Genomic DNA, 22,272 nt, shown 5'->3' with positions numbered 1-22,272 from the left:
ACTTTGGGGTTTTAAAGAAAGAAATTGAAGAGGATACCAGAAAATGGAAGAATCTCCCATGCTCTTGGATTGGGAGGATCAACATAGTAAAAATGGCAATTCTACTGAGAGCAATCCCCATCAAAACTTCAACAAAATTCTTCACAGACCTTGAGAGAACAACAATCAAGTTTTTATGGCAGAACAAAAAACCCAGGATAGCCAAAACAATCCTATACAATAAAATTACTTCCGGAGGCATTACCATCCCTGACTTCAAACTCTATTACAGAGCTATAGTAATGAAAATTGCTTGGTATTGGCACAAAAACAGAGATGTTGACCAATGAAATTGAATCGAAGACCGAGATATTGATCCTCAAACCTATGAAGAACTGATTTTCGACCTCAAAATTTCAGTTCAAGGATTTGTTGCTTTGAAAAATAGTTTTTTTTTGTTTCCACATAGGATGAGAACCTGTGGATTCCTTCCATACTAGTGTGGTTGGTGGACCGAATGCCTTCAAAAGAATGCTTAATCATACCACAAAAGCACTTGCTTGACTATGTTCATTGGAACTTTATTTTTAATAGCCAGAAAATGGAAACAACTTAATGACTGTAACCTGAAGAATTGAAAAATGAAATGTGTTATATTTACACAATAGAGTATCGCTCATTTGTCAAAGACAACGACACAAGAAAATCGAAAGCAAATAATTAGAATTAGAAAAAAATATCATGCTGAGGGAAGTAATACAAATCTAGAAAGAAAAACTTCTGTGCATGTGTTCACTTAGAAGTAGGTATTAGAAGTAAAGTAAAGGATAATCCATGCTAAAATACACAGACCCAAAAAAACTTGGCAACAAGGAGGGCTCAAAGACAACTCTTTGATCTCCATGAGAATGGGAAACAAGAAATTTCCTTGGTGAACTGGGGGTGTTGGGAATGAGGATATGGAGGATCAGATGGGAATGGGTGCGGGGGGCCATCCTGTCCTGCAGGAATGAACGCCACCAAAAACGAGAATTCCTTCTCTGGTCACATCTTTATTTGGAGCATTCCCTTGAGGAAAATTGGGGGAAGGGAAGATAGAGCAGGGACGAGAGAAAGCTTAGAGAGAGAGCATTGGGCCCCGAGGCAGCTGCTTTTAAACGGTGGAGAGGCTTGAACGCTGTCCTGATTGGTTAATGCCATTCTGCTGGTCTGAGCATGTGCAGGCAAGGGTGCTCAGCCCCACGTGGCTACCTCCAAACTGCAGGACCACCTGTGCCTCCAGGTGGCTCCCAACATCTCCCTCTTCTCTTGTTAATAAGAGCAATAAGGCAAAACTATTCTTCAATCTGGTCCCCACCTCATGATGTGTGGACCGATTAAAGAAAAGAAAAGCAAGACACACCCTTCCCGTGCAATGGGACAACTACTTCCCTGGGAGTGCTAGGGCTGTGTCTGCACACCCTCCGCCTATGCATACCTTCCTCCATGCTTTGTGGGACTATCTGGTCCCTAGAGGGTACAAAGGCTATGCATGGCTAATTGCCTATGAGCTCTTTAGAAGCTGAGAGCCAAACTTGGGGTGAGGATACACATTCCAAGCCTGTGTTATAAAGACCTTGTCCCACCTCACTTGGGCTAGCAGGTAGCACACCAATCAAGGACATACAGCACTTCCACCTAGACACAGCATGCCAAGAATATCTCTGCTCCCACCCATTCCTAAGGAAGAAAAAGGCAAAGTAGAGTAAGAGATAAGAGGTTGCACAGGGTGTTGCTCAAGTCGATGGTGTGAAACAGCTGCTCTTGGCACCGCCCAGAGGGTCATCACTGCTGTCTCCGCACGAATCTTCCACAGCAGGACACTCAGCATCCACTGGGTCATCTTTCTTCTTTATCTCTCTGGTCGGTCTCGCTGGCATCCAGATGTATGTCAGCATTCCTAGAAAAACATAAACAAAACTCTCCTCCCAAATAAACATTTAAGAGTACTAAAAACTCTCAGTGTAAAAATTCAGCACAATCAGTACTGGAAGTAGGCTGGTTTTGAACTTAGAGACTTGCATGTCTCCGTTTCAAAGAGCAAATCTTGTTTGCCTGTACCAGCAAAATTTTGAATTAAAAATTAAGTGTAAAGAATGCAAGAGAAATCCTTTCTCTGGGGGAAGCTGTCACTGGTAGTGTAGTCCCCCTCTTATGTCTAAAAACCAAAGCAGTTGTCACTGGGAATTGAACTCAGGACCTTTGGAAGAGCAGGCAGTGCTCTTAACCTCTGAGCCATTTCTCCAGCTCCTCTATTCAGATGAAAAAACCTCTAGGTAGCATTGTTTATTCCACCCGTTGCCAGAGGCAATAGGTAATGGTAACCAGGTTGACGCGCCTTTATTATGATAATTAGGACCAGTTCTTTGAGGGAGAATGGGCGTAGACCATCGATCATCTGACTACTTCCTGCTGACAAAGGGACGTTGTGAATTTTTGGGGGATAAATGTTTTTATCTGACTAAATTTTTGGCGACAAATGTTTTTATCTGACTGAATTTTTAGCGACCTTGGCTGAGGGCGGCGGCAGCAGCGGATGGCGGCTGCCACAGCTCCGCCTCTGAAGCCCATTGTGGCGCGCTCAGCATGGCCCAAAGGCATGGCTCCGCCCCGGGCCGTGCGCGGGCTCGCCGTTTATCCCGTAACTGCGAACTGTAACTCAGCCTCACCTCAGGCATTGAATTCGCACCACCAAGCTCCGGCAAGGGGGGCATCCGCCCACCCGTGGGGGGGCTTCTCCTGCCCGGTCTGCCCGCGCGCGGAGCCCCGTTCTCTGGGAACTCATCTCCGCCCGCCCATGTTACTATGGAAACGCGGTTCAGAGTTTGGCCCCTCTCCGTCTTTAGGTCTTTAGCGGTGCTGCAGCTCACCACGCAGCTTCCGCCTCTGCCTCCCGAGTGCTGGGATTAAAGGTGTGCGCCACCACCGCTGGCTACTTCCTCAAACAAAGTTCAAGTTTTCTGTACCTGAGAGCCAGAGACTGAGCTCTCTTAACAAAATTAGGCAAAAATCACCTCCAAAAGCTCTGTGGCTCTTTAAGAATAGGGAAGGCAGTCTTAGAACACGATCAACTCGCCTCCCTACGAGACTGTTGCCTCCGAGTCTCTTATCAGCGAGTACGCAGGTGGACGGAGAAGGAGCGGAAGCCGCGGTCTCCCGTACCCCATCGTCCTCATAGTCCCGCCTTAGTTACCTCGCCTTTTTTGCTGCTGTTCACATTCCTCCTGCACTGAACTTAAGGAATTTTTCTTCCCCTTTGCTTTCTGTACCTTCTTTCAGATACCTTAACTTTGATTTTTTTTGTATTTTCTTTTCTTTTTAGGCCTATCCTTTGAAATTCTTTTCCCCCCCCCTTTCTGGAGGAATTCAACTGACGTCACTCACCGCTCCATGTTCTCAGAGTTCTAAAATTCACGGCTCTCTGTCCTGGTGTCTGATTTCGGCTTTTTCTCCCGGGCTTTCAGCACGTTGCTGGGCGCTTCCTTCTCAGGGTCCCCCGGCGTAGTTGTCAGGGTCCCTCAGCGTCCCGGGGTTTCGAGCACCAGTTGCGGGGGGCCATCCTGTCCTGCAGGAATGAACGCCACCAAAAACGAGAATTCCTTCTCTGGTCACATCTTTATTTGGAGCATTCCCTTGAGGAAAATTGGGGGAAGGGAAGATAGAGCAGGGACGAGAGAAAGCTTAGAGAGAGCGTTGGGCCCCGAGGCAGCTGCTTTTAAACGGTGGAGAGGCTTGAACGCTGTCCTGATTGGTTAATGCCATTCTGCTGGTCTGAGCATGTGCAGGCAAGGGTGCTCAGCCCCACGTGGCTACCTCCAAACTGCAGGACCACCTGTGCCTCCAGGTGGCTCCCAACAAATGGGATAGGAGGGAAAATACTCTAACTGCCAGCAGGAAATATGGTCATGTGAAGGACAGGTATAAACCTGTTGCAAGGGGGAACTTCCGGGAATCTGCTAGGATGACCCACCTAAGACTCCTAGCAAAAGGGGATACACAGCCTGAACTGGACAGCTCCTGTGACATCATAAGACAACACACAAAATCAACTAACCTGGTCTTATAGGAGCTCATAGAGATTTAAAAGACAATTAAGAAGACTGCTTGAGACTAATCTATGTCCTTTGTATATGTCCAGAAGTTATGTAGGTTGATCTTTTGTGTAACTCCTAACAGTGGGAGCAGAGAATGTCTCTGATTCTTTACCTGGTTTGGGAACCCTATCTCTCACACTGGGTTGTTGTGCTCAGCCTTAACACAAGACGAGGTGTGCTTAGTCTTACAACAACTTGATATTATTTTATGTTGCTATCCATGGGTGACTTGACCTTTTTGGAATAGATATATAAGATATGTGGATAGGTAGGCAGTAGGTAGGCGGTTGGTGGAAGTTCTGAGAGAAGAGGAGGTAAGAGAAACTGCAGTTGGGATGAAAAATAAATAAATAAATTGAAAAAAATAATTCTTATACTACTTTTACTTAGAAAAATAATAATGGAGTGACATTGCTTATAGATTGGTATTTTTTAATGTAAAACCTATTGTAGTATCTTCATTTCAGTGTCAGATTAGATTGTAATTGTAATAATAAATTAGCTTAAATATATTGTATTTAGTGGGTTTGAATTTAAGCAACCTGTATTAAAGATTTGAAATGCCTTCTGCTGACATTCAAATATAAAGTTTTAAACAAGGTTTAGTTTTACCTTTAAAAATTTAGAAGATGCAAGTTGTGCAGGAAAGTATAAAGTGACACATTTAATTCCCATCAGATCTTCCTACAGATCATGGCTGTAGGGCAATTTTATTAACTTAGTTAGGAGACATCTTTCTGTTGGTTTTAGTCTTTGTGTGAGTTTCTAATGTTATAAGAAGTTAAACCTTTCAGTATTAAAGTGACTACACTATGTGATCTTACGAATTCCTGAGATAATATAGTTCTCAGCTTTCTGAATAATTATGACCTTGGAGGTGATGAGAAAACCGACACACATCTATAGAGATTAAAACTTTTACAGTCTTCTACTTTGGGTCTAGTGGTTATCCCCATGACAAATCTATGTGATAAAAATGAGGATTCAGTGTCCTACATTTTCCAGTGGTATTCTGAAAATTTTTCTATAGGAAAAATGGAATCTTCAAAAATAGTGCCTGGAATTCAGGGTAATTTTTCATTCTTATACATTTAAAGAATTTTATTGGTATTTGTATTTAATAATAAACACATAATTTGAGAATGTGCATCATTAAATCAGTAATATCAGAGCTCATGATAAAGTTTGAGACTGATGTCTATTTTGCAGGGGCCTCCCTCACCCTCCTTTAACACAGCCAACATCTTAAAAGTGCCGTGCAGAAAACGCTCAAGGTCTTAAGAAATTTCACTCCACTTCTTCTGTCCCATAAATGTGTTTTCTCTGGTTTCTTAATCATGGCCCTATGAAAATAAATTATGTGTGTGTGTGTATGTATGTTTGTGTCTGCTTATCTGTGCCTATGTGAGTGCGTGTGTTTGTATGTTTGTGTCTGTTTAAGTGTGTTCATGTGTCTGTGTGTGCATGTGTGTATGTGTTTGTGTCTACATCTCTCTGTAGTGTGCATTATTTTTGTTTGTGTTTGCATGTGTCTTTCTTTGTGCATGTCTGTGTGTGTCTGTGTGAGTATTTTTATGCGTATATGTATATTTGATTGTGTCTATTTATCTCCGTGTGTATTGTGTATTAGTGTGTGTCTGCATATGTGTGTCTCGGAGTGCATATGTGTGTGTGCCTTTGTGTATGTCTGTGTGCATTCATGATTGTTTGTATGTGTGTGTTTCTATCTGCATGTGTGTGTGCTTTGTGCATATGCGTGCTAGTGTGTGTTTTATTGTGTATTTTAATTTGTGTGTTTGTCTGTGTGTGCTCTCTGTGTATATGTGCTAGTATGTGTGTCTGTGAGTATGTGTGTGTCTATGTACATCTGTTTCTGTATATGTGTGCCTTTATGCTTGCTTTTTTTCTTTGTGTTCATTAAACAATCTTCTAGTTTTAAGTCAGACTTGCCTTATTATTTTTTAAGAAATACATGTGCAAGCTTGGCTGTCATGGCTCACACCTTTAATCCCTGCACTTGGGAAGCTGATGCAGGTGGATTTCTGTGAGTTTGATGCCAGCCTGGTCTACAAGACTAAGTGCAGGACAGTCTCCAAAGCTACAGAGAAACAGAGAAAACTTGTCTCAAAAAAACAAACAACAAAAAAAAAAGTGTTTAGCTGAATGAAATGTTTCCCCATCTGCTTTAACTGTGTATTTGCACTGATTAGCTATTTTCTTTGGAAGAAGAAACTTTAGGTTTATTGAGGACACATTTCCTATGACTAAGTTATACTGTCTAGCTAAGATCATTTGAAAAAATGTGTTTAAATCTCTTCTATGCATCAGGAAGCTCTAAAAATTTCTACTTGTCCTTTATTAGGAGGAATTTCCTACCCACTCACATCCTTATTATCTTTAGGAGTTTCTTTTTTCAACGAAAAGGACTAGGGAGCCTAGAGGAAGCCTATCCGGCATTCAATTCACATATCCCCATAGGTCCTGCAAGAGTTCATGTTCCATCTACAGCTACATGCTAGATTTTTACCTCCGATACTCTTGCCTGTTTTTTGACTGCCCTACATTCCTTCCATTCATATTTGGCCCATTTGATCTAATAGCATCATTTCAAATCTCCAGAGGGACATCCAATTTTCCTCAGAATTCGGTCTACTTGACTGTGCTGTGATGCCAGTCTGCGATAGTTTCAAATAATTTTATATATCTTTCTCTTTCTCTGAAGCCTGGAACACTATTTCTGCAACCATACAAACACTATATGTTGATATATAGTGATATTTTGATGTGAATTATAATACACAAATAGAATATTTATAGGACTTTCTTAGATCTGATATGTTCTTTAAATTATTTTGTAGTTAGATTGCATTAGTTTATCTTCTAAATATGACACTGATAATTGTGATACTCAATCTCTCAACTACAATAAAAATTATACATTACATATTTAGCTAGCAATATATAATCAGCCCTGAATATGCTGAGGAAAATATGTATAATACTAATGATTTTAACATAAGTGAGGATATTTAGCTAACAGAAATTTGCTAGGTGAGATATCATAATCACTAGTTAATGACATAAACTTTTATAAAAATGAGGGTTCTCTAAAATAAATCTCACATATTTCTCACCAAATGAGCATACAATAGTTATTACAAACATTAATTAGTCTATTATATATTTATTTTGATGGAATTATATATATATATTTATTTTGATGATTTACTTATGTTTTATTTATATTTATTTATGTTTTTATTGTAATCTAAAAAAATAAAAGTAAAATTTAGAATATATATATATATATTTAAATCACTTGCTTTGTGATTATCAATACCATTATTATCAAGTGAATGTACTTTAAGGTCAAATTAAAAACAGTAAAATTATGGAATACTAAAATATTTTTCAATATAATTTTTTGATATGGAATATCAGATCATTTTTGTGCTTTCCAGAGACTGAATCCTGAAACTTTCACAACTTTTTTCCACTAAACAGCTATTTTACTATCAGTAAGGATCATTTCTACTTTCTGAAATGTTTAGAAAATGTAATTGATTTAAATTTTCAAAAGATTCAAACATTATAAAATCATGTTGTATTTATATATTCCAATTACTTTCATCACTTTTATAAGATCATTGCATTTGTACATAAAAGAAACCATGAGAAAGGGGGACATTATAAAATAGACAATAATGAATTACTGAGTATAAACCTAACGATACTAGATCATAGAATTTGTCTTACACACACCAGGCTGAATCATACCTTTTTCATTTGTATGTTTTAGTTCAAGATGCTAGTGTGACTGTAATTGGAGTGAGGATTGGGAAGAGTAATAAAAGTAAATGAGGATACAAAATGATTCTTTGACTTGTTAGAGCACATGCACTGCTTGCATTACTGCCATCTGAGCCAGGAGAAGGAAGGAAAGCCTCGCACATCTACAATGCAGCCCAGATTGTAAGTTTGTTCTTCACCACCTATAAAAGAGTGAGGGTGATAATTTGATATGTAGCTTCTCAGGTTTTTAAGAGTATATTATGGAATCTCCAGATTGAATTTTGTCACATACCACAGAAGGGGATTTAAAGAGACAAAAATAATTAAATTTAAAATATGCTGCTACAGATTTTATTAAAAGAGAAAGCACCGATTAAATTAGAGACTAAAGTATTTTAGTATCTTGTGATATATTATTACCGTGTGTTATGAAAAGAATCACATGTATTATAACTAGCTTTCCTTTCCATAAGCTAGCACAGGAAATCTTCAATTAAAACAGATAACAATCAGCTAAAACTTGGCATTTTCCAACTACCTACTTTTAAATTATTTAGTGTGTTTGAATATTCCTAAAATGTTAATATACACCCAGATAATTTCACATTAAATTCTTTTAAGTCCTGTATCAGAAGTGTGAAATGGCTTCAGCAATAACCTACATTTTTAAGAGCTTATTGGGTGCCCCCTGACTATCAATTATTAGGAAGGTGTCAATGCATGCTATTGCAATCTATAAATATGCACAATTTTTTCTTTAAATTAATAACTGTATAAAATGATTCAAGAGATTTATAAACAGTTTAAAGTAAAATAATATACAATCATTACTGGCTATGAGTTATGTATATGAAGACAAAATAAGGATTAGTGGGTAGGAAAATGTGAAACTATAATTAAATATTTACCTAATTACTGATTACTAATAGCTATTAATACAGTTGCATCTTCAATTGTTGTTTTAAACTTTAGACCATTGCCATTGCAATAAAGGAACATTTGTTAATTATTAATAAGTTTATAACAGCATTATTATTTGAAATTTTAAAATGCTTCAGTTTCATAAACTTAATATTAAGAAGGAAAACATGAAATAATATTTATAAATGATTATAGATAAAAGTTATATTCTTAGCCATTAAAATTTTCTTTAGTTTAGATACTTTTTACCAGATCATAGAAACAAAAAGATTTTTTAATTTGATTTTAAATAATAAACACTTAAATGACAAAATCACATTTTTCAAATTTCTGATACATATGTCTCAATGTCTAAGGCATAAACCAAATAATACCGGAGGTTATCTAAAATATACAAATAAATTATTAAAACCTTGCTAAGATGAATAATTGGATGGAATTCTGTTTTTTCCAGTTTAAATTTTTATTTATTTGAAATTAAAATATAATTATATTTTTCTGCCTCCTGTTTCATTTCTCTAAGTCTTTTTATGTATCTCATCTTTGTTCCCCTCCAATTCATACACACCATACACACACACACACACACACACACACACACACACACACACACACGAATGCATAAATTTATAAATAAAACCTGTGTGGTCCATGAATGTTACTTGTGTTTAAATGATTTCAAGGCTGATAACTTGGTATTGGATAACCGGTTATCCAATTTTCCCAAGAAAGTCTATTTCTTCTAAATTTCATTTTCCTTTTTCAAATTCATCACTTTTTAAAAATTTACTTTACATACCAATCACAGTTTCTCCTCCCTCCTCTTCTCCCATTCCTTGCTTTTCTTCTAATGCCTCTATCCATTCCTCCTCTGTTATTCATTAGCAGTAAGGCCTCCCATGGAAATCAGCAAACAATGGGACATCTAGTTGAGGCAGAATCAAGCTCCTCTCCCCTGCACTAAGGATTCCCACTATAGGGACTAGGTCCAAAGAGCCAGCTCCTGTATCCAAACAGGTCGTGGACATACTACTTTTGACCCCACTAAAGAACAATCTACACAAATGTCACCCAGATGTAGATGGCCTAGGTCTGATCTTCACAGGCTCCTTAGAAATATATTAATCACTTAATATTAAACTGATAGTATAAGTGAACCTATATACTGCAATTAATAATCAATCTTAAACTCCTTAAGTTTTGTAGTGAGTGCATATAGCAATCACATAAAATATAGGATATGGACAAATAGTGTTCAGACCAAAATTAGTATTTATAAGTGACTTTTTAAAGAGAGAAATAAAGAATGTAAGGGCAAAAAGAAAAAATAATCTCTAAACAATAGATCATATACATATGGGAATCATTTCTTCAATAATCCAAATAAGAAAGACTAAAGCAAACAGAAAGCAATGGGAAATAATGAACTGTAATTACATAAAAGTGCTGCATATAATGTAAATGTTAATGAAACCAAAAACTCTTCCTTTATAATCAGTAGTACTTCCGTGTTGTCTTTGGGCTGACAATAATTTGCAAGCCACTTAACCACTCCCCAGCAATTATTACTGTTTATATAGTCTTGGAGAGAGACCATGCAATCCTGTGTGATAATATCTTGTTTGTACAAACAAATCTTGCCTGATGATCAGAGGGTGGAGTTAGCTACTAGCTAATCATTGGAGTCTGAAGGGCAATACAGATAAACAAAAAGTGTGTGGTTGGCCTGGGAGAGGAAGTGATAAGGCAGAAGAAACAGGAACTAAGTTTCCTTTCAGCTGGGAAGCACAGTAGGTAAAGTCGCTGCAGTTTGGTTCACTCATCTTTCTGATTTCTCAAAATTTTCCCTACTATCTGTCTCCAGGATTTTATTATTAAAACTTATTAGAACTCATGCTACAATCCTGTAAGTTTCATGAACTACCTGCGTGTTTGTTTTGGGACTTATTTACTTTTGCAGTCTTATAAGGTTCATTTATAGATGTTAGGACCTCACCTCCATACAGGAGAAAATGTTCCAATTTTAAGGAAATAGCAAGACAAGTGTGTACTATATACCTATGCTCTGCTACCTAACAATGACAACTTGGAATAACTGCAGAATACCCTCAACATTGCTCTCACTGTATTATGATCCTAAGTGATGTGAATGACTTTGTGTATAGAAATATCAACAAGGAAAATTGTAAATTAAAGGTTGATAAATATTAAGACACGATCTCCAAACATGACATACTGAATCAGGCTCTGGCCACATGTAGTAAAGAACTTATAACAAATGTAGAAGTATTACAAAGAAGAGAAGATTGAGAATGGACAATGTAATAGTGAAAGTTACTGAAATCGTGAATTAAATATAGAAAAGAAGAAACTGGAAACTCATAGGCAAAAGATTAATATATGTATCCTACGGTTACAACATTGGCTGACCAAAAAGAAATGGAGTTCAGAGTGACCTCTCTGAAACTGGTCTAAAATAGACTAACAATGTATGCATCTTTGTTGTGTTGCTATTGCTCTGATGACATCCTTTCTCCAAAAGCAAGTTACGAAAAAATATTTTGGTTTAAGGATCTAGAGGAATTAAAGCAAGGTGCAATGCAGAGGCATGTCAGTAAGTGGAAGACATGTGACAGAACCAGAAAGCTGGCCTAATGGGACACATCTTCAACTGTAAACATCATAGAAGATATTGCTGACCGGTAAAGGCCAAAATCTTCCATAAGATGGCAGCTTTCTCCAAGCTTAACAACACGGACGGATCCCTCCCTCTGGCACAGCTTCCTGCTCTCTACCCAGACTTATCTGAAGGATGCCTTAGGTCCAAGATGCCTGACTTTTCTCAAGGGTGACCTCTGACACATTCACCAGCAAACATTCTTTCCTTGTAGAACCACATGGTATTTAGGAAAGTGCTCTAGCCATTTTGATAGGACCCAAATGCCACATTCAAAGCCGTGTTATAAGAGCGTGATACTTAATACAAATTAAGATTTGTTCCCAGGCTCCCCAATCCCATACAATCTTATACTCTAGGATAAAGTTGACTTGATTCACCAAAGTTTGTCTTCTGGACATCTGCCTCCATTCATGCTCATGAACGACATACAGTGCTTTCTGTCATCACAACTGCCTCTTGACCTTTCGTCCTGGTGGCCAAAAAGCCAGAAGGGAAGGATGAACTTACACATAAGCACAACACAGAATGAACTAGACATAGGGTAATGCTATGAACTCTCAAGCCCACATCCACCAACATCCTTTTTCCTGTATACCCAAATAGTGCTGACAGAGGCGAAATACTTAAAAGCAAAATTTTCTGAGAATATTTACTTCGAACACCACAGAGTAATAAAACCTGTGCAGTGATAGCAACAGCTAAATATCTTGTCAAAGAAAAGCTTTACCTTTTAAAATATGTCCTTAAAAATAACACAGAAATAAAGCAAAATCTAGAATCAATGCAGTTTCATTCATCAACAAATAAAACATGTAAAAGTACAGAAATGTGGTGCTGTCCTTGGTCATAGAAAGAAAAGTCAATAGAAATTTACTGTGCTTAGAACTACATCTTTTATTAATAGGACTTCAAAAAGCTATTGTAAAATATTTAGTATTAAAGGAAACCATGGCAACAATACACATATACTATTTAAGTGTAAAATAGACAAAGTTATTATAAAAGAAGAAAATTATATTTTAGATTTAAAAAGTAAGTTTAAAAGGATACATTCTCTGTGTAATATCACGACACATTTGAAATTGTAGAAGAAAGTATGAATTGGAACAAAGCAAATAGAATTTGTTCAATCCCCAAAGAAGAAAACATATCAAGATAATTTGAAATCCTTGAATCTCTGTAATTAATATTTAAAGATTCATGAAAACACATGAGTCTGTACATATAAAGAAATAAGAGGACAAAATGAATAATAGCAGAAATACCTGGTACACTATTTCTCCTAACAAAAATTAAAACATGCAAATCATCATATTGAAAATTGTGGTATAGGTTTGAGTACTTTAGAAAATAAATTCAAATAAAAGTCATGACAAGGTGAGGTAACTAACTGAAAAAAGAGCCCATTTTTTATAAGAAAATAATACTTGTAATAGTGTAATTTTCATACAAAAGTTTGGAAATGTTTTAAATTTCAATTTATAATCACAAATTTCTAAAATTTAAAATTAAATCATGAATCATTAAGATTAAGAAAATTGATAAAATTTAATTTGTTATTTTGGTTTTTTAAGACAGGGTTTCTCTGTAGCTTTGGAGCCGGTCTTGAAACTAGCTCTTGTAGACCAGGCTGGCCTCGAACTCACAGAGATCCACCTGCCTCTGCCTCCTGACTGCTGGGATTAAAGACGTGTGCCACTACTGCCCGGCTTTAAAATCCTTTTTTTAAAGATAAAGTCAAACAAAAATTAGTAAAAGAAAAAAATAAATTATATGTAAACATAGAGATATATTAGTAAACTTTAATGAGGATTTTAAAGATGTATGTTAATATATTCCAATTTATTCTGAACCAATGTTCCCTGTAGTAAAACATTTAACTTTATTTCTGTTTCACCAAAATTGTCATTTTCTATTTTTTCTAAGAAAAATGCCTTCATTTGTTGACAGAAGTTTCTCTCTCATCTAGTCTCTCAACCATTCAGTCCCAAAGAAACACATAAAGGTTTATGTTAACTATAAACTGGTTGGCCTAGTAACTCAAGATTTCTTATTAACTAACTCTTACTACTTGTCTGTGTTAAGCCACATGGCTTGGTACCTTTTAAAACTGAGACATCTTTTATCCTCTGAATCTGGGTGACAACTTCAGACTGAGTCTTTCCTCTTCCCAGAATTCTCCTGTTCTGGTCATTCCACCTATACTTCCTGCCTGGCTAATGGTCAATCAGCATTTTATTAAACAAATATAAATGACAAATCTTTACAGACTACAAGACCTTTGTCACATAACAATTTATAAAACAAAACTATCATTATTAATTACAACTGATAAAAATTATATACTTTTAAACTTTTGAAACTACAAAAGCAGTTTTACTTTCTTTTCCTAAATTTTGCATTCTACCTGTTATTAATTGTAGTTCTTTAAAAGTAATGTAATTTTTATCAAAGGAAAGATGCCATGATTTATTTTTATTAAGTTAATTACAGTCTCTCTTGAGAATAGTGTCCTTAACCTGTTTCTGACTTAGAGCAGACTATGTAAGTGGAATTTGGTAACTGATGTAATACAATTCAGATCTCATATGTACAGTATGTACTTTTGGTTATCATTGCTATTTATAGATAGTGATTGTGTCAAAAGGAAACCAAAATATGTGAGAGCATGCAGCCCAAAAGCAACATGGAGAAGAAAGGGAAGAACTCAAGGCAAGAATGTGGTTTTGGAAAGTTAAAGGGGCCATGGTGGACAGCTGCTTGTTGGCTTGTTTATTATGGCTTTCTCAGCTTATTTACTATACTACCTAGGCACACCTGCATAGGAATGCATCCACCCAAATTGGCTAGGACCTCCCTAAAGAAAATTACCCAGTGACTTGTCTGCAGGCAGTGTGAAGCATCTCAGTTGATGCTCCCTTTTCCCAGAGGACTTACCTATGTCAAGTTTGCCAAAACCTAACTAGTGAAATACTTGGTCCACTATTATGCTAGTAGGATCACCTTGCCCAACACATCCATATTGTAACAGTCAGAATTTTGAACTAGGAAAGATCACTGATATAATTTGCCCCCCAGCAAAATGCATAACACTTTTCAGCTTTATGAAACTAGCCAACAGGGAATGTTTTCTGGTTGGTTTGTGATTGATTTCTCAAGGCTGTACAGCTGAGCTAAATACATGGTGTCTGCAGTAACAGGGATTTACTATATATTTGTGGTGAGAAACCAAGTGCAAAGGAAAGTCCCATGCAATGTTTGGTACATGGTTTTGTTTTTAAAGTCATGACAAACAACAAATGAAGAAGCAGTCTGTAAACTAAGCTGTACTTTTTCCACAATGCAGCAGCACTAATATTACCAAAATGACAGATTTTTTTTCACGTGTTTCCTAAAAGTTTTACCAGTTATTAGGCAGAACTTTGAGGGTGGTGTGGTTTTAAATACGTCATCTCTTTGTAAACATAGCATCAGTATTTTATTCCAAAAAAGTTTATTAGTTACCTTTTAGTAATTATATCTGCTGTGGGCAAATAGTGAATACATAATTTTTTGCAGAGGGCTGTATGATAGTCAGTGTTCCAAAGGGAATTTGTTATTTGTTTTTTTTCACAGAATTATTTTGTTGGTTTCACAAAAAGTTAATTAGAAGGAACATACATTAATTTACAGCTTTAAAGTGGGATGAAAATTTAGTTTACTACAGGATAGCCAACTGCTAGTACTGTAATTACAGTTCTAACTTTGAAGAAGTGAGAGTGATGCCTTCAATGAGTATGATTATTTCTCATCCTCTATGTTGCATCTACAATTATCTTTGTAGTTGAATGTTTACATGTCTCCAGACTCATACTTCTCAGTTCCAGATTCCAAAGTCTTCAGTGGGAATGTCTGAAATATCTAATAGGTAAATCTTTTGGATTGTTCAGGAGCCTTAGCTTATGTAAAACTCAATCCTTTTACCCTTAAAAAATGTTAGATAATTTTTGGGTAACTATTTCTTTATCGGACTATTCTTTGGGGCATGTTTGAATTCTATATGAAAAATTAATAACAATTCAGATTCCTTATTGACACTAGATGTGATATGACAGAAAACTAAGAGCAAACCCTACACCATGCCTAGGCACACCAAAATTAAAGCCCTTTCTCACACTCAGAAGCTTATAATTTCTGTTCCAATTGTGTTTATCTTTATGCATTAGAAGAAAAAATAATGAAAGCTTTAATGTGATGATTAATTTTTATAAATTCATATTAAAACTTTATCAGCATAAAACTCTTTGTTTGCTATAGGCTATTTGTTAATTTCACAAAAGCAAGATAAATTTTCCTATGTAGTAAAGGCTGTAGAAGGATGTAGTTACTCTAAAGAGATTAAATAACTCTCCTAACGCATATTTTAAATTAAAGAAGCATATTGAAGCAATTAAAGCATCAATTTGTGGATGATCAAATTTAAGAAAGAGAAATCAAAAAGTGACAGATTTAGAACATCTTTTATTCTCATTCCAAGCTTAATTTTACTTAGAGTGCTAAACAATGCTCTTTCCTATACAGCATTATTTCCAAGTCTCATACAAATGTAATGTTTTTCCTTCCAATTAAAATGTCAGGAAACAACAGACAGCAAAGGGACAATGAATTTATTAACTTTTTCTAAACTCTTTTGAGAGTCTCTGGTCAGTTCAGTTTGGGTTGTCCTACCCAAACACATGTCACGTCTTCAGCAACAGCGCCTGATTCTAGTTAAGGTGACTAACCTAGAATAATTGCAATGCTGTCTATTGTTTTGTGTGACAGGGGATATCCCTGACTCATACTTATTGGTAGGCAACCTATGTCTGGAACTGAGTACCTAATTAAATAACTGATGCCTTTTACAGCAAATTGTTAGAGGTTTTGTTTTGATTAAAAATAAACTTTATGTGGATTAATAGATTCATGGCAATACCTGTGATCAACATTAATAATGCACATTGGAAATCTCTCTGTTCTGTTTGTAGGCTGTCTAGAAAGCAGTGTGGTTGCAAGCCATGACAAAGATAATTGTTTCAAATACAGAGAACATCAGACATTCAAATTAATAAAATAAAGGCTTATGTAGTTGGTGTCTTCTTTTCTCTTTGGGGAATCCACCACACAGCTCCCTCACAAATATATCACACAAAGCCTTATTCTTTCCTATAAATGCCTGGCTTTAGTTTGGCTTGTTTCATGTTAGCTTTTCTTAACTTAAACCATCCTGTCTTTTGCCTCTGTGCTTTTGTCTTTCTCCTTTTCTATATGCCTTTCTTTGGTTCTTATTCCATGGCTTGTTGTGTAGCAGGGTGGCTAGTCCCTGATTTTCTCCTTCTTTCTCTCTTTCTTCAATCTATTTCCCAGATTTCTCCTCCTTTTAAATCTCTCTGCCTTTCAAACCCGCCTATCCTTTCTCCTGCCTACCTGCTAACCATTCAGCTCCTTATTAGATCAATCAGTTGTTGGGTTTTTTTATATGAAGAAACAAAGAAACAAAGCTTCACAGAGTTAAACAGAAGTACCATAAAAGAATACAGTACAACTTTGCATTGTTAAACAGATGTTCCATAGCATAAACAAATGTAACACATCTTCAACTAATATTCTACAACAAAAATATGTGTGTGTACACACCCACACCCACACATTTATATTATACATATCTTCATTAGGAAAATAAGAAATAACGATGAAAAAGTAAGGGAGGAGCTGAAGATAAAGTTCATCAGTTAAGAGAATTTGCTACACTTGCTGACGATCTGAGTTTGGTTTCTTCAATCAGCAGAGCAATCTGTAACTCCAGTTCCAGGGGACCCATTTTCTTATTCTTTCATCTGTGAGTATTAGGCACACACATGGTGCATGAACATATGTAAGCAAACAATCAAATACATAATGCAAAAATATTCAATCATGGGAAAATGGTAAATGGACCATTATTAATGAAAATATCCTCATCATGACATAAAGTGAGAACATAGTATATAAAATTGAAATAGTATATAAAATTGAAACTTAGATGGCAAAGAACCTAAGACTAGATTGGCTACAGATTAAAAATGGAAAAAATCAAATTCTATAATTCTGCTAAAGGAATGTGTGGTGTGGATGGTTCTTCTGTCTATGTGTTGCTTTTATTGGTTAATGAATTAAAAAAAAACTGTTTTGAGCCTATAGCAGGGTAACAGAGAGCTAGGCAAGGAAAACTAAACTGAATCCTGGGAGAAAGAATGTGGACTCAGGGATATACCATGTATCCCTGCTTGAGACAGATGCCAGAACTTTACCCAGTTAGCCATAGTCTTGTGGCAAGAAACAGATTTATAGGAATGGGTTAAACTAATATGTAAGAGGGAGCTGATAAGAAGTTAGAGCTAATAGGCCAAGCAATAATTTAATTAATACAGTTTCTGTATGGTTATTTTAGGTCTGAGTGGCCGGAACTAGCAAGCAGCCTTCATACAACATAATGTAGAAATAACATGACTACTAATGGCATTCTTATATATCTATAATAATATTTTAAAAACAGGTTAGAAGCCTAATTTTGTAGAATGATATGGCTTGGTTCAAAGAAAACTATATAGAAAATTTAAAATTAAACAAAAAAGCTAAAAAACGTCATTACATATACAAATAACTTAGAAGTTTAAAATATTGCACAGATGAACAATATTGTAACATGCAGCATTTTGTAACATGCAACATATTGTAACATGCAACAATATTGTAACATGCAACTTATACCTAAGGCATAAAACTTAGGGAATATATAAAGCAAAACTATAAAAGTACTTAAATTACTTTATAAATAACATGATTAAAAAATTTTAAGAAGCATAGAGGCAGTGAAAATAATTTACAATTGATTTACATTATAAAACTGTTTTAATTTTACTCGGAACAAATAATACAAGATTAGGAGGAAATTTATATTACCAGTCTGAATATTACCTGACAGGACAAGCTCAGTTCAATTTATAGAAAGTACATTAGCTACCTGATGTTGGAGTTCCCTCTATTTGATATGAGGGTTTTGCCATCATTGGTTAATAAAGAAGCTGTTTTGGCCAATGGCTTAGTAGAGTAAAGCCAGGTGGGAAATCTGAACAGAGATATGGAGAGAAAGTAGGCAGAGTCAAAGTGATGCCATGTAGCTGCCGAAGGAGTATTCTACTTACACCCATAATCCACAGCCTACTGGCAAGACACAGATTAATAGAAATGTGTTAATTCAAGATGTAAGAGTTAATTAGAAAGACGCCTCTGTTATTGACCAAACAATGTAGTAATTAATGTAGTTTCTATGTGATTATTCACGCCCAGGTAGCTGGGAAACAAATATACAGTCTCTGTTTACAGTTACCCGTTTTAGGATAATAACACTGAATAATCTTGGCATATCTAGGTGGATGTATTTAAATTCTTCAAGATGTATAAATATCAAAGTGTATGGGAAGACAAGATTTTTTTTCTGTCTTGGAAAGGAGACTATCATGGCTTCATAAGAAATAGGGGCATCAGAGATCAGCATAATATATTTATCTGACAAGAATACCTTTTATTTTGAAATGCCTGCCAGGTGTTTAATCTTTCTCAGTTTGCTCTAGAAGATGAAGCTTTGTTTATCAGACCTTATTTTTGAATAAGTCCATAGTGCACTAATATTTCTAAGAGAAAGTCTGTTCAAGCAGAAAAAAGCCCCACAGAAAGCATGTAGGCAGGTTGTGTCATCATGAGTTACAGCCACACATCTACACAACTGCTGTTTCCCTACAATCACAGCAATGAATTACCGTAATACATTCAATCCTGATAAATGATCTGCTCTGCTGCGGCTTAAATTAAACTGACTGCAATCCAGATGAGTGCAGCCACATATTAATGCTGGGTCCACTATTTCTTGTCTCTCTCTTGGTGAATTATGGGATGGTAGCGCTGGTTTTATGCATTTGTTAACATTGTGGCTATGGCTTTTTCACAGATCAATGTTCAAGTGGAATGAAAAGTAGGCTCAAGCATACTGCTGCCATATTTAATACTGTCCTCCAAAAAATAAATGTGTAGTATTTAAAATCAAATACTTTAAATAGTATGAAGCTTTGCTTTCTAATTTCTTTTACAATTCCCCTTTGAATATAATATTAATGAAAACCAGCAAGACATCAAAGAATTAATAATTATCTTTTTTACAATGCACATTTAATAGTTCTGGAGTTATGTTAAATATAATTTTGAGTGGCCTAAATGAATTTTTAGAGATACACAGACATATCTATACATTTATCAATCTGTTATCTCTTGATGAAATAATATTTCAGAAAATTGATTTCGTATAGCATTTTCAATATATCTTCACATATATGAAGCTCTGAATTGAATAATATACTCAGGCATTTATTAACGAAAGGAGGATAAATTATACAATAATTTATGATTGCAGCATATTTTGATTGTGAATTACTAATCTCAAAGTGACCTCAAATTTTAATGAGGTCTGTGGACATAAATTCATTATTATTACATTTATGACTCTATATAGCATTTATAAGTAATGAATACTACATAAGTTTGTTTTCAGTTAAAATTAGAATAATAAAATAAAATATAACACAGCCTGATATTTGAATATTTTTGTATATCTTACAGTTTAATGCATTCATTACCAATTAATTTTTATGAAAATTTGCAAATGTTTGTAGAGTAACTACTCAGAGAAGAATAAGATGCAAATTTTTAATTATATTTTTAAATGTACATCCAATGCATAAGCTATGTTCTGAACTTCCTGTGGAGTTTTATTTTATTTCACTAATATTGGAGAAAATGAAGTCAGTTCCATTACAGATTTTTTTTTATTTATCAGTTATATAGATAATAGACTGTATAGTAACTAACAATGACAAGTCAGAGTTTTAAATCTTATTTTGAAAGAGGAAAAAAATTCTCAAGCAAAATAAACTTTGTTTCATATGTACTTGGAATTAACAAGGAGGTAATTCTTTCATAACACATTAACTCCTTAAAATATCTTATGATAATTAAAAATAGAAATTATACAGATTGCAACACCTTTATTTTATTTAAACTGTTAAATATTGAGATAAATGAATGAAATTTAACTTAATTTCTAAATGTTGAGTTAACATTTTAAGAATACATCTCACTCAGGATAGTGTTTTCTATTTCCATCCATTTGCATGCATAATTCAAGATGTCATTGTTTTTTACTACTGAGTAGTACACTAATGTGTATATATTACACACTTTCTTTATCCATTCTTCCATTGGATGCATATATGTTGTTTCCAGGTTCTGTCTATTACAAATAGTGCTGCTATGAACAGAATTGAGCAAATGCTGTTGTAGTATGATTGGGTATCTCTTGGGTATATTCCCAAGAGTGGTAGTGTTGGATCTTGAGGTAGGTTGACTCCCAATTTCCTGAGAAAACGCCACACTGATTTCCTAAGTAGTTGCACAAGTTTGCATTCCCACCAGCAATGGATGAGTGTCCCCTTACTCCAAATCCTCTCCAGCATAGGCTATCAATGGTGTTTTTGATTTTAGCCATTCTAAAAGGTGTAAGATGGTATCTCAAAGTTGTTTTGATTTGCATTTCCATGATCACTAAGGAGGTTGAACCTGACTTTAAGTGTCTTTTGGCCATTTGAACTTTTTCTGTTGAGAATTCTCTGTTCAGTCCCATACCCCATTTTTTAAACCAGACCGAAAAAGATGAATATGGTATGCACTCACTCACTAGTGGACTCTAGCCATAAACAAAGGACATTAAGCCTATAGTCCACAGGCCTAGAGAAGCCAAATTACAAGATGAACCCAAAGAAAAACATATATCGATCCTCCTGGAAATAGGAAGCAAAAAAGATCACCAGGCAAAAGCAGGGAGCATGGGGATGGGGGTAGGGGTGAGGGTGGGGTTTGGAGAAGGGGAAAGGGGGAGAAAGAAGGGAGAAGGGAAAGACTGGGAAGAGCTTGTGGGAGTGGGAGGGTGGAGATGGAGGAAGGGCAGATACAGGAGCAGAGAAAAAGATAATCTACATTAAGGGAGCCATTTTAGGGTTGACAAGAGACTTGGCTCTAGAGGGGATCCCAGATGTCCAAGGAGATGTCCCCAGCTAGGTCCTTGGGCAGCAGAGGAGAGAGTGCCTGAACTGTCCTTGCCCCACTATCACACTGATGGTTATCTCGAATATCACTATAGAATTTTCACCTGGCGACGGATGGGAATAGAGACAAAGTCCCTCATCAGAGCAACGGACTGAGTTTCCAAGGTCCAGATGAAGAGCAGAAGGAGGAAGAAGACCAGCCAGGAAGTCTGGACCGCGAGCTGTTGGTCCACCCACTATGACAGTGTGCCTGTTCTAGTGGGAGCTCACCAAATCCAGCTGGACATGGACTGAACAAGCATGTGATCAAAACAGGCTCTATGAATGTGTCTGACAATGGGGGCTGACTGAGAAGCCATTAATAAAGTCACTGAGATTTGTTTCTACTGCTTGTACTGGCTTTTTGGGTCCCTAGTCTGTTTGGATGCACAGCTTTCAAGGCCTGGATGTAGTGGGGAGGGCCTTGGACTTCCCACAGGGCAGGGTTCCCTGCCTTCTCTTAAGGAGAGAGGGTGAGGGAGGAGGGGGAGTGAGGGAGTGAGAGGGGAATGTGAGGAGGGGAGGAAGTGTAAATATTTGAATGGAAAAAAGGCAATTTAGATTAAAAATAGTTTTA

At 36.1% G+C, this 22,272-nt stretch overlaps 1 long non-coding RNA gene across 1 annotated transcript; it reads right to left on the bottom strand.

Annotated features, from left to right (window-relative positions):
- Positions 1–1,011: 1,011 nt before the first annotated feature.
- LOC148120289 (uncharacterized) lies at positions 1,012–2,546 on the bottom strand. Its single transcript, XR_015739502.1, has 2 exons — positions 1,605–2,546; positions 1,012–1,336 (listed from the first exon to the last, which is right to left on the bottom strand). It is a non-coding gene; the product is annotated as an uncharacterized LOC148120289 (long non-coding RNA).
- Positions 2,547–22,272: the final 19,726 nt, after the last annotated feature.

The sequence above is a fragment of the Myodes glareolus genome, chromosome 12 (genome assembly GCF_982192425.1).
Source record: "Myodes glareolus chromosome 12, mMyoGla1.1, whole genome shotgun sequence".
In the NCBI taxonomy this organism is placed as follows: Eukaryota; Metazoa; Chordata; class Mammalia; order Rodentia; family Cricetidae; genus Myodes; species Myodes glareolus.
Note: the sequence above shows the minus strand (reverse complement) of the source record. Positions and strands in the feature narration are given on the sequence as shown.